Below are 15367 nucleotides of genomic sequence, written 5' to 3'. Positions count from 1 at the left end.
TGAACGGAACATATACCATCAAGTTAGTAAGTGTTGATCTCTTTTTACGGAAACCATGTTGGCATTCTGCGATGATATGCGATGAAACTGAACTCATTTTATTGAAGATTAACAATTCAAATACCTTTGCTAAGCAGTTCAGAATTGATATACCTCGATAGTTTTCAACAAGATGAATGTTACCAGATTTATGAATAGGTGAGATAGCTGCAGTTTTCCAGAGTATGGGTACAGTAGAAGTTTCCAATGACTTGTTAAACAGCATGCTCACTGGAAGTGCTAGGGATTCGCAGCATCTTTTGATGAATAGTGGCGGTAAGCCGTCCGGACCGGCTCCCTTTTGCTCATTGATATCAAGGAGTGCTTTCTTAACCTCGTTTGGAGAAACCCTGAATTCGGGAATACTTATATCAAACGAGTCAACCGAATTCAAATGCTGGTTGGAATTGTTTACTTCCTTGTGGCATACAAAAGTGGATTTAAAATAATCCGTACAAAGTTGAACTGCTTCTTGGGCGTTATTGGAAGTGCGATTCTGATAAGTAAGATTCAACGGAAACCCCAAATTACCTTTTTTATTTTTCACGTAATTCCAAAATGCAGATTTTAAGTTATAAGTTGCGCAACAGTTGAAAAAATGTAGTTGTTGGCTGTAAGAAGAAAAACGTCATAGCAAGCATGATGTCGTTCATTCAACTTGGTCATGAAGTCATGACATAAAGGGTGATACGGTCAAAATTTGGTCAAGGGAAAACGCGTGTAAATCGGTGAAATCGTTTATTTAAAAAATCAAATTAAATTTCTTTTTCAAGGTTAATTAGTATAAAATTTAGGAAAAATGTTCTGTTAGGCTTCCGCTTTTCCAAATCCGAATTCCTGGGCCTTACGCTTAACTCCTGCCATCAGATTTTGTACAGCCACCTTGTCCACCTTCTTCGCCGAAGAAAACCAGTTTGCCTTGAACTGCTGCTCGTCCTTACCACTTTTTTGGTCTTCTTTAGGTTCCGTTTGACAATAGCCCAGTATTTCTCAATTGGGCGGAGCTCGGGCGTGTTGGGAGGGTTCTTGTCCTTGGGAACCACCTGCACGTTGTTGGCGGCGTACCACTCCATGGCCTTTTTACCGTAATGGCAAGATGCCAAATCCGGCCAAAACAGTACGGAACAACCGTGTTTCTTCAAGAAAGGCAGCAGACTTTTATTCAAACACTCAATCACGTAAATTTCTTGGTTGACAGTCCCGGAAGCTATGAAAATGCTGCTTTTCAAGCCACAGGTACAGATGGCTTGCCAAACCAGATATTTCTTCGCGAACTTTGACAGTTTCATGTGCTTGAAAATATCTGCTACCTTTCCCCTTCCTTTTGCCGTATAAAACTCCTGTCCCGGAAGCTGCTGGTAGTCGGCTTTGGCGTAGGTTTCGTCGTCCATTACAATGCAGTCAAACTTCGTCAGCATCGTCGTGTACAGCCTCCGGGATCGCGCTTTGGCCGTCGTATTTCGTTTATCATCGCGATTTGGAGTCACTACCTTCTTGTAAGTCGATAGTCCGGCTCGTTTTTTGGCTGGATGCCAGGTTGTAGACGATACACCTAGCTTATTTGTGGCATTTCGGAGAGAGAGGTTAGGGTTTCGCTTGAAACTACCGGCAACTCTCTTTGTCGTCTCAGCGGCTTCCGGTTTTCGATTTCCCCCCGATCCAGACTTCCTGGCTGTCGACAAATGTTCCCCAAACACTTGAATTACATTTGTAACGGTTGATTTGGCAACTTTTAGCGATTTTGCCAGCTTTGCGTGCGAGTAGCTCGGATTTTCGCGATTTGCGAGCAAAAATTTGATACGCTACTATTCTTCCTTGGACGGCATTTTGACAGCTGAAGAGTGAGTTCCAAAATCAAAATAGGAGCAACATTCTACACACACACCTTCAAAATAACCCAGTGATTTTTGAAATGAATTTTCCGCTTCGCAGCGAAATAAATCCGGAGCGAAAATGCGAAATAGCAGTTGAAACAAAAATTGCAGCCGGAGTCGCCGAAGTGAACGCGACCTTCGAGTGAGTTCCTTGTGATTCATCCGAAAGCTCCGAGAGCGGAAGAAACGCCCCAGAGCACGATGCCCGAAGGGTGCATACGGTGCATACATAGGATGGGATTCGGATCCGAGCTGCGCTGTAACAGTTTTTCGTCGTTTTTTCTCTACTTTTCTGCAGAGCCCATTGAAAATAATTGTCATCGTTTGAATTTAATTATAAATAAATATGAAAAATTTTCAAAATGATGACGGTTAATTAAATTGAAAGTAAATCTTTTGAAAACTTTAACAGAGTGCATTTAAGTTATTTTTTAAAAGATTTAAGAAAAGATAGAAGATGATTGTATTTCAACGACACTCTATAGTTGCAATAAATTTATGTTTATAAAATAATGAAATTTCAAAAATGTTTTTCTAGGAACTTTGCAATAAAAAGTTCAACAGTAAACTTTGTTTGATTTGTCATTTTTATAATGTTTTCTACATTATTATACTTACAGATTTTCTCTGGATTTATCCTTTCTTATTATTGTATACGTTTATTGAAGAAGGAGTTTCGGATTTCAGCATTTTAAAAGCAAGTAGGAAAAAAGGAAGGAAAATTTAAAAGATTTTTTTTTAATTTATTTTTTATTTCAATGGTACAAAATGAAATACAATCAAAACATGAACATAACCATTGCCGGGACATAAAAAAGGTATTTCGAATTTGAAACGAACAAATTTTGCAGATTCGTTGTAGAATTATTTGGATTTATTCAAAAAGAAATTTTATTAACCTTCCAAAGCCGTTCGCTAAAAATCCGTTTCGGGGAAATTTGAACTGTAGTTTGATTTCGTTCTCCTGGCTGCAAATGTTAACCGATTTTGATGATATTATATTCATTGTCTAGGTAATTTATTCTAATTACTCAACATTTCAAAATAAAGTTGATAAATATTACCAGATTATCATAAACTGGTCCAGAAAGTAAAAAGACCGAAAAATCAATTTTATTTTTAAAATACTCATAACTTCTGACAGCTTTTCTGTATTTAACTGTTTTATTAATGTTTGAAATCGTCAAGAATCCATCTATCTGACATTGTTTAGATATGTTGGGGTCCAATGAAAGTGTAGACCGCTATGACTAATCTTCCGCTAGAAAAAAATCTTACTTTAAAAAAACGACATCCTATTTTGGCTTTGCTTAGCTGTATTTCATTTCCCAATGAACCGATTTTCAAAACTCAAATTTTAATTTTTTGGCGTTGATTTGATCATTATTTTCATAGAACATACTTGGTCTGTCAAAATTACCAGTTCATTAGTATATTGGAATGAAGATAAAGATGTTTGAAATGGGCGCTTCGGGTCATATTGACCCGAACGGCTTTGGAGGGTTAATGTTCAAATATATTCTATAAAAAATAATAGATTTTACAATTATGAAAATAATTCATGTGTATGTAAAATTCATCTGAAAATGGACAAAAACTTGAATAAAATATGAACACAAAAAAATAATATATACATCCCAACATTTATCAATAATGAAAATCGCAAAGAAAAGGTAAATCCAGCAATTTGACTGCATAAAATACATAAGGTTATTTCAGAAATCAAAATTTAGATTCAGATGGATCTCATATTCAATTTTCATAAAATTTAGATTCAGATTTCAGATTTAGATTCCAAATTCAGATGAATTTCAGATTCAATGTTCACACTTTAAACTTAGATTCAGATTTCAGATTTAGATTTGAGATTCAGTTTCAGATTTCATATTCAGATTTCAGACTAAGAAAGAAAGATTTATGAACAGAAATATAAATCAGTTCAGAGAATGCTGGAAACATTCTTAGTTCGAATTGTTTATTTTCAATCTATTTTGTGCTTGTTGGTGTTATTGTGCTTTTGCTAACTGGTTTGCTTTGATGAGATGCAGTTTGCCGCTTGGTGCTTTTATCTCACCCAGAGCTAAGTATTCTTTTAAAATTATTTTGTGCCACATATAGAACTTTTAAGTGTCGTAAATAAGGTAAGATGCAAAGCATGATTGAAAATGTGTTAATTTTTTTTTAAATTTTAAATAGCTTAACTCTATTATATGTATCAATGTTCCATATATACTTTCCCAAATGACATAAATTCATATTAAGGTATTTCCATATTCGGAATATTATATGAAGCGTTTGGTAGGGATCTCCACGCTTCATTCCTCCCCTGTATCCTGTATCTTTCGCGGTTTTCATCACATGGTTGGCCTGGCCGTAGTAGTATCTGCAATGCATAGGAATATGTAACAGATACTACGCTGAAAAGAAAAATGAAAGACGCAAGTCTTCCATTTTCCAGGATGCCTACATGTTTTGGCCATGTTGATGTAAGAAGAAGAAGAAGAAGATTTCAGACTAAGATTTCAGATTCAGATTTCAGATTCAGATTTCAGATCCAGATTTCAGATTCAGATTTTATTCGATTTTGGCAACATAAAATTCCGGGCGTGTTGCCAAAATAGAACGGGGTCTGTATTTTGAAATGTTTGATTATGTTAAATTTTTGGATTAAATAATCCAAATTACAGAATCAAAACATGTTATTTGAATAACATAATTCAAATTTTGATGAGGTTTTGCAAAATTGATCGTAGGAAAATAATTAAATTTTTTGTATTTCAATTTTTCATTGCATAATACTGCTGATTTTAAACGAATAGTTAATTTTTTTTCAGAATGTATTGGTTATTGGTTATTCAGACTATTAAATACAAAACTCTTCAAAACTCTTATTTCAGAATTAAATTTTAAATTCAAAACATGTTATTCAATTTACAATATAATAATTAAAGTTTTTGTTTACTTACATTCATTTTCCGAACCATTTTTTTTTTTCAAATACTTCACATTATCACAAATCACTTCATCACACATGTAAGTAAAGCTTATGAACACTGATACATGAAACAGTAGTCAATTCCACATATGCACGACGCTATAGAAAAAGTACCGCCACGTCCGCACAGCATCGAAGCACGGGTGAAACTGAATGTCTTCGCAAGCAATATCAACAACACCAGCCGCCACGCTACTGAACCAAGTGAACGGACCGTGAGCCAACACACTGAAATGCAATTGCGTACATTCGAAAGAAACAAGAAATTTTAAGCTGTGTGGGTGCGTGAAGTTGGACTTCTACAGAAAAAGATCGAAAATATTCTAAGTTGGGAATCTCAAAGCCGCTGCGCCTTCGGAAAACCACCCATTTATTCATTTGGAGGCGGAATCGATGAACGGGAATGAATTTTTTCTTGCCGGGGAGGGGTGTTCTGGTCTTTAAAATGCAAAATTGAAAGAAATACGTCAAGTAGATATTGACCAAATTTTGACCGTATCTCCCTTTAATAAAACTGTTGGTTTACATTTTGTTTCATACGATGTAATGAAAGCTCATGCGAGATTTCACGATTTTGATATTACATTTTTACTTTCATTTGAAATTTTCTAAAACTAACCAAGTTTTTCCCAATTTGAAACTAAACTTACAGGTTTTTGGACGTAGAAAAACGTTTTGAGATATTTTTACCTTAGACTTAGTTATTGATGTTTTTGTAGAAAATTTCATGTTCATCAAAGTTACCCCGTTTTACGGTACACTAATATTCTATACCTCTGAGACTCTGATCCATTGATACACTAACAAAAAGAGTTATAACTATCACTTACTCTGCTTGTCCAAAAAATATCCTAGCCGGATAAATAATTCATGTAGGTACATACCTACAAAAAGAATTGACCAACCGCTTACCACAAATCGTATCGGGTCAAAAATGCCGCAGCAAATAGTTCCTGCCAAACACCAGATCCGCTTCATGAATTAAATATCAATTTGGATGTTCTTGCCCCCGGATATTGCTTTACAGTGGACTTACAACATTAACCCAATAGACGTGGCAAGAGCTTCAGGTGCTTTCGGACATCGATGGCCGCGATGGTCTGGTTATGAACGTTGGAGAAAAACATTTGCCAAAATGAATGATCTACAAACCGAAACATATTCTGCTGTTCCATCGTCATGTTTACATTATGGCAAAAAAAAATAACGACATAATCGAAAGTGTATCGATATGAGAGACTTTAAGGAGGAACAAATGTGAGTGTTCCAATAAATACGAAATAAATACGTATGTTTAAAAAAAAAGTAGTTTTTACCAATCAAAACAACTTTTAAACTGTTTTGGTTAATTTCAAATTAAAACTTGTTAAAACACTTTTACAAAGGTATCTTTCGGTTTACGGGATGCATCATTCCTGTAAAGATGGCAAACTTTATCAGAACTCGTAGCTTTAAAGCTTTGTATGAGTTTATTTTGAAATGATTTTTGAATTGAGAAATTAATGTACCATCATTTCATGATTTTTTATTATCCTTTAAAAGTCATTTTAAACAGTTGGAAATTATGTTTACATCAAGAAAAAAAAATTGAAATAAAAAACGATTTTTTACTTTATTCATACATTAGTTGTTGCAAATTTGTTACTTTATGAAACAAAGGGTTAAGGCTTATGATCTGCACTTGTTTTGGTTGACGTTTTCTTGCCCACTTTGTTGAACAACTTTTCTAAAAAGCTTACATTTTTGCTTAGTCAAATGTCACTTTGCCCCTGAAGCCCCCCAATAAAGAGTCAAGTGGTTCTGCCTGACCTCACTTAGTTTTGCCAGTGGGAAACCTAAATTGCTCGAGATTTATTTATTTTTTCCCGGACCAATTGTTTTGCGCGGTAGTTGTTCTGCTTTTTTTCTGCATCCACTCTCTTGGCCTTTCGGGAACATCGGATCAATAAATTGAAATATTTATTGGACTGGTAAATATGTATGTTTGTCTGTCAGAGTTATTTTATTCCTTGCTGCACAGCCTTCGCGGAAGTTTATCTCGTTTGTTGGTCGGAAAACTTTTTGGAGTAGTTCTTTTTTTTGCGTGGGTTCTACCATCCATCATAATCTGAAATTGCAATCATTGAGAGTGCTTGTTCGATGAAGTTTTCGGTGCATGTGGTTTGTGAAGCTGTTATACTCAGCGGATGCAATTCATTCATTTGTGATGAGTTTTTGATAGCATTTTTGAAGGTGAAGTAGGTGTAGAGTCACGGAATGTTGATTATTATTTTAAAAATAAATTGCGATCTATTTCACAGATTATGTTTTTCTTTTTCATTTCAGGTAAACCTGCGTTTGCTTCATGTTTCGACTGAAAGAATGGTTAAGTATTATTTTTTATTCAATTGGTAATATTACTAAACATAACTGAAAAATAAAAAAGCTCAAAATTAAAAAATGGTGAATAAAAATCATTTAAGTCATTTTTTTTCGCTGCGTGTGAAGATTGTTTGTCGTTTCAACAATGACGGTGATGGAGTTGCAAGGTAAAATTCTATTTAAAAACAAAAAATCTATTTGACAAATGATATTTCAATAAATACGATTAACATAGTTTTCCTCCACATAACAGCGATGAATCAAGGGTCAGATGGAGGCTATATGGAGGATATATCAATATGCCAGACGGATATTGATTCATTTTTATTTTAATTTGTCAATTAATAACACAATAACGAACACACACAATTTTGATTTATACATAGCTTAAGAACCATTTAAAATCAAAATTGAATTAGAAACATGATATTTTCGGTTCTTTTTGAGACCAATTGCTGATTTCCAGCTCTTTAGGATTGCTGATTAATTTTGCTGATCATTTTGCTGGAAAATCAGCTCCACACAGGGGTAAAATAGAAAAAAAAAACGGCGATCAAAACTATTTTCTGCCGAAACGATGCATTTTAGACTTTTAGTGTCTTCAAGACAAGTAACCAAAATTACATGGGCTATAAATTAACCTTTTTGGAAAAATATTCAAACCACCTAGCAGTGAGATAAAAAAAAAACATTTTTTTAATATCCATTTAAGAGCTATAATGTCTGAGAAAAGTTTTGAGCTTGTACCAATTCTAGCAACTTTATACACACTCCAACACAATCATCATGATTGATAAGATTATTAAAAAATCCGCTTGCATACTGCGCTGCATAGAACGCAGGGTATTTGTTTATTCCACTGACTTAGTAAACAAACAAATCAACGTCAGTGTACACTGGAAAAATTTTCGGTAGGCCACCGCCCGTAATCAGTGGGCCACCGGGTCAAAACAAGTGAAACATTGACCGAATAAAAAAAACAAGTTGACGGCACAGACAGCACACTATGCCATAAAAACCTGTAATTTTTTAGATGTGTCACATCTACATACATCTACATGTTGATAGCCTCAACTCAGGGTAAGCAGCTATATTTGACAAATTGAACGGATACAATCAACAAAACCCCAAAAGCTTACAAAATGTACTGTGTTCATATAAAATCTGACCCCACAGCATGTGCAAACTACCGATCGACCAACAAACCGACGATATACTTAACTTAAGCTCCACAACAATGAATAAACACATTATTTCAAGTAGAACCAAACAACGATGTGATAATTTATAATAACCTATTTTTCCCTTATTCCAATATTTATTTATTATAAAAATTGTAGTTTCCCTGAAGATTTGCTTTGCTAATATAAAAATCGATATTTTCATAGATGTTTACATTAAAAAATAATGTGTTTAAATGTAATATTAATGATAGTCAGAAATACGAAGAACATGTTGATTTGTATAAAATATAAAATATCAGCTAATAAATGCTAAAAAATAATTCACCTAGTTTTCATGAAAGCAGCGATTAGAAGCTATACTTTTCATGTTGGTCGGTTTGCAGTTTCGGAAAGAACCAACAGCTGCTAGCGGTAGTTTCCTCGGACTTATGAATATTCAGGAAGTATTTCACATATTTATTTATCACATATTTTTGTAACCGGTATAAAATTGCTTTTCAGGTGAATATTGTTTTATTGCGGAAATCTTGCGTTAATATTCTCAAATTCAAGTGCAAAGTTGGATTAAAGTGTTAGCAAATCTGAGAAACTGTAAATTGACAAAAAGTTGTACCTTTGGAAATTGGTCAAAAACTGTGTTCCGTTACTTTTTTTTATTAGTTAAACACCAATATGGTTAATCCTTTTTACGGATTGCATTCCAAGGCACGGCGAGCCACCGCGTCCCCCAGTTTGCTACTCTGGGTCCATAGGTGCAATTGGTCGACTCTAGATATTATGTTCCCCTTCGCCATAAAGTCCACCTGGGTCCACCTCTGGTCATAATTCCCACCCGCTGCATTGAAGGCTGTACCCGAGATGGTAGACCAAGTCCATGCTTAAGAGCTCATCGGCTTACTCAATTTCAAGTCAAAACTGCAGCATATATATCCTGCGTCTTATCACGATTCGAGACACCTCTCCTCTGACGACTAGAGGTCCAGCCTTTACTCTTAACTCGAGGCTCGCTTAGTTTACAAAACTTGCACGAAACCACTGCAAGAGACCAATGACCTCTCCTCTGAAGACTTGGGATCTTGGCTCCACTTGGTTTGGCTTGAGGCCCGCTCCTCTTTGCTCGTCCGTGTGCCGAATCGAGAGCAGCTTATCCTGGACACGCGCCTGTTACAGCACACATCCTGGGATTTACGAAACTACTCGGATGATTACCGGCGAAGACGTCATCCTACACCGACTCGATTGACTCACCCGCCGACGACCTGAAGTCACTCTACCCGAGAGTATAGCGCGGCGTAAATACTCCTTTCCTACAAGTTTGACTGCGAAGAAGATAAAGTTTTATCCCCGCAGCTTCCGTCGTAAGGAGCGCTTTCTACTCATTTACTCCGCGCCGGTGGAGGTATCCTACACAACGTTCGCGACGTACCTAACAGCTCGGCATACGCAGAAGAGTCTTATCTTTGCATGCTTTACTGCTAGGATTGGACGCACACTAATCGAATGCCCCCCGCCGAAATATCCGCGTGGTTCGGTCTTCCTCCTTCCTTTGGTTAGCAACTTTAGGGCTGGTCACCCTAGGTTTTTTGCCCGCCTCTTGCCGAATCGAGAGCAGCTTATTCTGGGAAAGCGCCTGTCACAGCACACGTACGGGTCTTTTCCCTTACGGCTCAGATGAATCCCGACGGTGATGTCATCCTTCCGACTCGAGTGGCTCATCCGACGTTGACGTGAGACCACTCTACCTGAGAGTATTCCGCGATGTGAAACTCTTTCCACTACGAATTCGACTGCGGAGAAGGTCTTGTCTTATCCCCACAGCCTACGTCATAGAGGGCGCGTTCGACTCGGATACTCCTCGACGGTAACGGTGGAGGTATCCTACACACACACTCACGTGCGACGTACCAGGCAACTAGGCATACGCAGAAGGTAGAGTCTTTTCTTTGTATGCTTTACTGCCAGGTTCGGACGCACACTACTCAGATGCTCCCCGATGAAGGAATCATCCTACACCGGTCGCAGACTGGTGCTTGTTCCAACTCTTCTGCAGGGCAGTCATCCTCCGCACGATGTTTTTGGCTGTCGTGTCTGGTCCGCAGGCGGCAAGCGTGTTAGTGCGTACCCCTTCGAACCTCGAACAGTTGAACATTACGTGCTCTGGTGTCTCAACTGTGTCACTGCAGGTTGGGCAGAATGGCCAGCCCCGTGTCCCAACCGATGGTGGTACTGCTTGAAGCACCCGTGACCAATCAAGAAGTACATGTGTCATGCAGAAATCGACCTCTCTATGTCTCCGATCTATCCAAAATCCGACGTTGGGGATTAAGCGATGGGTCCACCGGCCACGTTCGTAGCTGTCCCACCGGTGCTGCCAGCTGGACATCGAGGCCTCTCTTGCATGTTTCCGCACATCGGGCATGTGCCTGTGCTCGTAGCAGAAGATATCTTCCTCTAATAGGACCGAGATAGGTATGACCCCCGCCACAACATCAGCAGCTACCGAGGACACCGTTCGGTATGCGCTAATTACTCGCAGGTTCATCAACCACTGCACACTGCAAAGCTTTTGCTTGTTACACCGTCTGCTCAAGGCTGCCTTCCAGACTATCGCTCTGTACCGCAAAATGGACGAGTTCGCACTCGCCAGGACCCCCCTTCTGCTGCAGCGGATCGCCAAGTTGTTCGACATGGCCCATGAGTGGGCTGCTGACGCCATTGCCGCTCTTGTACAGGCGTAGTCGAAGTGGGCCATAAAGCTCAGCCGGTCGTGAACATCACCCCCAGGTACTTGATCGCACGCTTGGATTTGATTGCGCACGGTCCAGCTGCAATCGTCCCTGATTGTGCAGGTTGCTGATCAGCACCATCTTGGTCTTGTGGTGAACCAGACGTAAGCTCTTGGAGCGCAATCAACATTCCAATCGCTACTGTGGCGAGCAGCTGGACCTCTTCGGTTATTGGGCTCGATACCAGGAGAACCACGTCGTCGGCGAATCCCACAAGTCTCACTCCCGTGGGGAGACGCAGTCTCAGCAGTTCGTCGTAAACGATGTTCCACAATACTGGGCCAAGCATCGATCCTTTTGTAACGCCTGCCGAGACATTCACTGTTTCCATTTCCTCATTGGTTATATACTATAGTTGGCGATTACGGAAGTAACACTCCACCCTCCTACAGATATATGCCGGAATCCTCATATGAATGAGCGACGACGCAATTGCTGCCCGACTGACGCTGTTGAAGGCGTTCTTCACGTCAAGGGTGACCACTGCGCAAGACCGGTCTTCTCTCCTCTGGCTTCGTCTGCCCTTTCGATGACACGTCGAATGGCATCCACCGTACTGCGGCATTTCCGAAAACCAAACTGTTCATCGGATAGACCGGTCACACCTGGGGTGTAGAGCTGTACCCTGCTCTGAACCATCTTCTCTAACACATTTCCAGCAGTATCCAGGAGACATATCGGGCGATAAGCTGATAGGTCACCTGCTGGATTACTCGGTTTTGGCAGGAGCTACAGCTTCCACACGTCTGGGAAGACCTTCCCATCCACGTATTGTTGCAGTGATGACCGGATCATTTCGGGATGTTCCATGAGCGCGGCCTTCGCTGCAACGTGAGGGATGCCATCCGGATCCGGAGCTTTGTTCAGCTGGAGGACTTAGCAATGTCCCATAGCTCCTCCAGCAAATTCTGCTCCTTTTCACGCGTATCCCAGTCATATCGGACCGTCGGCCGTGCTGTGGGAACAGCTCACATGCGCGTGCTAGTACCCTCGTCAAAAATATGTGAAACGCTTCACGATTTTGCGTGTCATCCTTGCGCAGGGGCCATGCTAATCATCTCTGTATCGTTCCATTTTTAGTATATGTTCAGCCGAAGCTTGAACTTTCGGCTTTAGGGTTTCGTAACTTGAAACCCCAAAGATGCCTACACCCAAAATAATTTAGAAATTATTTCTACGGTATTTTTCACGTAAACTAAGATTTTGTTGCATATTATCGATTCTACGTGATCTTGTTATAACTTCTCTCCTTCCTCATAGATGACACATGAAATTCACGTAAAGTGAAAGTGAATGAATTGAAATCCGTTTTGAGCTTTTTAAACGAGCTTGTAGCATGCTATTCTAATAAGAAAAAAAACGGCCCAGCCAATCATCAGTTTTTGTTTACTTCTTCCTCATATGGTGTTCTCGCTGTTTTTCCAAGTTCTGGTGTGTTCAATATCGATGTCGAAGAGGAAGAGGACAACCGCAAAAGGAAGACAGTGAGTAGAAAGATTTTTTTGTTTCCGATTTAATCTGAATTATTCATGATTTTTTTTATTTTTTAAAATTATTTGTAGATCTGTACAACGAAAATGGAAATCAATTTTGATCTGATAGATGGTCGTGATGACTTTATTAATCTTGCAGCGGCTGGAGGACCAAGGCATTCAGGGAAAGGCCATCAGAATAGGCTAAACTGGTGGTCCTCAAATACATCTACCGTTAAGTCAAGATTGCAGGATGCAAATTTATATCAATTTTAATTTTTGCTTTAACCTTACAGGCACAGCAACACCGTTGGTACGATAAGTAGCAGCAGCAACAAAAAAATATACAATGGCATCTTACAGTAACTGGTGGAAACATTTCACAATATAATAAAAGATTTTACGTTATTCTATGTTTGAATTATTATTAAAAATGCTTTTCAAAATAAAATAATAGTGTGAACAATCAAAACAAAAAATTAAACTGATTCAAACAACACCTCGATACTAAATTAATTTCATGTTGCTTTCGCCATCCGACCGAGTTGAAACTATCTTAAATTCACGTAAATTTTAGCTGACATTCATGAAGCACCAATTCTTATTAGGGGAACGTTTACATATTTTATTCATAGAAGCTACGTGAAAATCATTTGGATAAAAATTATATAGTTTTTCACGTAGCCGCTACGTGCAGATTATTTTGGGTGTAAATGTGTCAAATCACGCCAACTTTCCTATCCACTTTTCAAATTTTTTTTTACTATAATTAAAACAAATTCAACGGTTCATTTATTGAAAAGTACGATTGTACATTCTTTTTACATTTTTTTTTCTGGTCATGATCTTGAAAACTTTAAAACAAATACAGTAAGGTTTTTTTTTACACTGATATACGTACCGCGTAAAAAAAAACCGTGTAAAAAAAAAACCGTGTTAATTCCCGAAAACCGTGTAAAAAAAAACCGTGCTAATTCCCGAAAACCGTGTAAAAAAAACCGTGTTAATTCCCGAAAACCGTGTAAAAAAAGACCATTCGAATTCTGCAGCTCTGAAGTTCTGACACTTAAGACCTGAGACCTGAGACCTGAGACTTGAGACCTGGACTTGAGAATGTAGACTAGAGACATGAGACCTGAGACTTTAGACATGACACCTGAGACCTAAGTCCAGGGACCTGAGATTTGAGACATGAGACCTGAGACCTGAAGAATGAGACCAAAGACATGGGACATTAGACCTGAGACCTGAGACTAGAAACCTCAGACATAAAACACGAGACCTGAGACCTGTGACATGGGACATGAGACCTGAGACATGAGACCTGAGACTTAAGACATGAGACATGAGACCTGAGACATGAGACATGAGACATGAAGCTTGAGACATGAGATATGAGACTTGATACCTGAGACCTGAGACCTGAGACATGAGACATAAGACATGAGACCTGAGGTATGAGACAAAAGCCATGAAAGATTAGACCTGAGACATGAGGCTTTAGACCTGAGACAAGCTACTAGTGTTAGTACCGCGAAAAACTAGATTAGCTCCGATTTCAACTTGCAACCCCTCTAGTGAAAGGGTTTGACTTGTAGGTGACGAAAAATAGTGTCGCGAAATCGCTAGTATAAGCTACTAGTGTTAGTACCGCGAGAAATTAGTTAAGCTCCGATTTAGACTTGCGACCCCTCTAGTGAAAGGGTTTTACTTGTAGATGACGAAAAATAGTGTCGCGACTTTGCTAGTACAAGCTACTAGTGTTAGTACCGCGATAAATTAGTTTAGCTCTGATTTCAACTTTCTACCGGTCAAATGAAAGGGTTTGACTTGTAGATGACGAAAAATATTGTCGCGACTTCGCTAGTACAAGCTACTAGTGTTAGTACCGCGAGAAATAAGTTAAGCTCCGATTCAGACTTGCAACCCCTCTAGTGAAAGGATTTGACTTGTAGGTGACGAAAAATAGTGTCGCGAGCTCGCTAGTACAAGCTACTAGTGTTAGTACCGCGATAAATTAGGTCAGCTCAGATTTCAACTTTCGACCACTCTAGTGAAAGGGTTTGACTTGTAGATGACGAAAAATAGTGTCGCGACTTCGCTAGTACAAGCTACTAGTGTAAGTACCGCGAGAAATTAGTTTAGCCCTGATTTCAACTTTCGACCGGTCAAATGAAAGGGTTTGACTTGTAGATGACGAAAAATAGAGTCGCGAGTTCGCTAGTACAAGCTACTAGTGTTAGTACCGCGATAAATTAGTTTAGCTCCGATTTCAACTTTCGACCCCTCTAGTGAAAGGGTTTGACTTGTAGATGACGAAAAATAGTGTCGCGACTTCGCTAGTACAAGCTTCTAGGGTTAGTACCGGTAGAAATTAGTTTAGCTTCGATTTCAACTTTCGACCAGTCAAATGAAAGGGTTTGACTTGTAGATGACAAAAAATAGTGTCGCGAGTTCGCTAGTACAAGCAACTAGTGTTAATTCCGCGAAACATTAGTTTGGCTTTGCAGACTGAATAAATTACGTTGAAAACTTAAGATTAACATTGAACTCCAGTACCGAGATGGGAATCGAACCCATGCCATCAGCGGACCAGTGATTACCGTCTTACTACGCTAACCACTCGACCACCGAGACGTATCTCACAACTAACCTT

General features: G+C 38.9%; 1 protein-coding gene and 1 non-coding gene across 13 annotated transcripts in view; one reads left to right on the top strand and one right to left on the bottom strand.

The window, feature by feature from the left end:
* LOC129748243 (mucin-2-like) overlaps nucleotides 1-15367 on the top strand; it is a 578750-nt gene that overhangs the window by 77725 nt on the left and 485658 nt on the right. The gene's annotated exons all lie outside the window — the stretch shown is intronic.
* LOC129750259 (U6 spliceosomal RNA) lies at nucleotides 12237-12343 on the bottom strand. The gene has a single exon (XR_008738375.1). It is a non-coding gene; the product is annotated as a U6 spliceosomal RNA (small nuclear RNA).

Source organism: Uranotaenia lowii, chromosome 2 (assembly GCF_029784155.1).
Source record: "Uranotaenia lowii strain MFRU-FL chromosome 2, ASM2978415v1, whole genome shotgun sequence".
In the NCBI taxonomy this organism is placed as follows: Eukaryota; Metazoa; Arthropoda; class Insecta; order Diptera; family Culicidae; genus Uranotaenia; species Uranotaenia lowii.
This window is presented reverse-complemented; position numbering and strand designations above follow the sequence as displayed.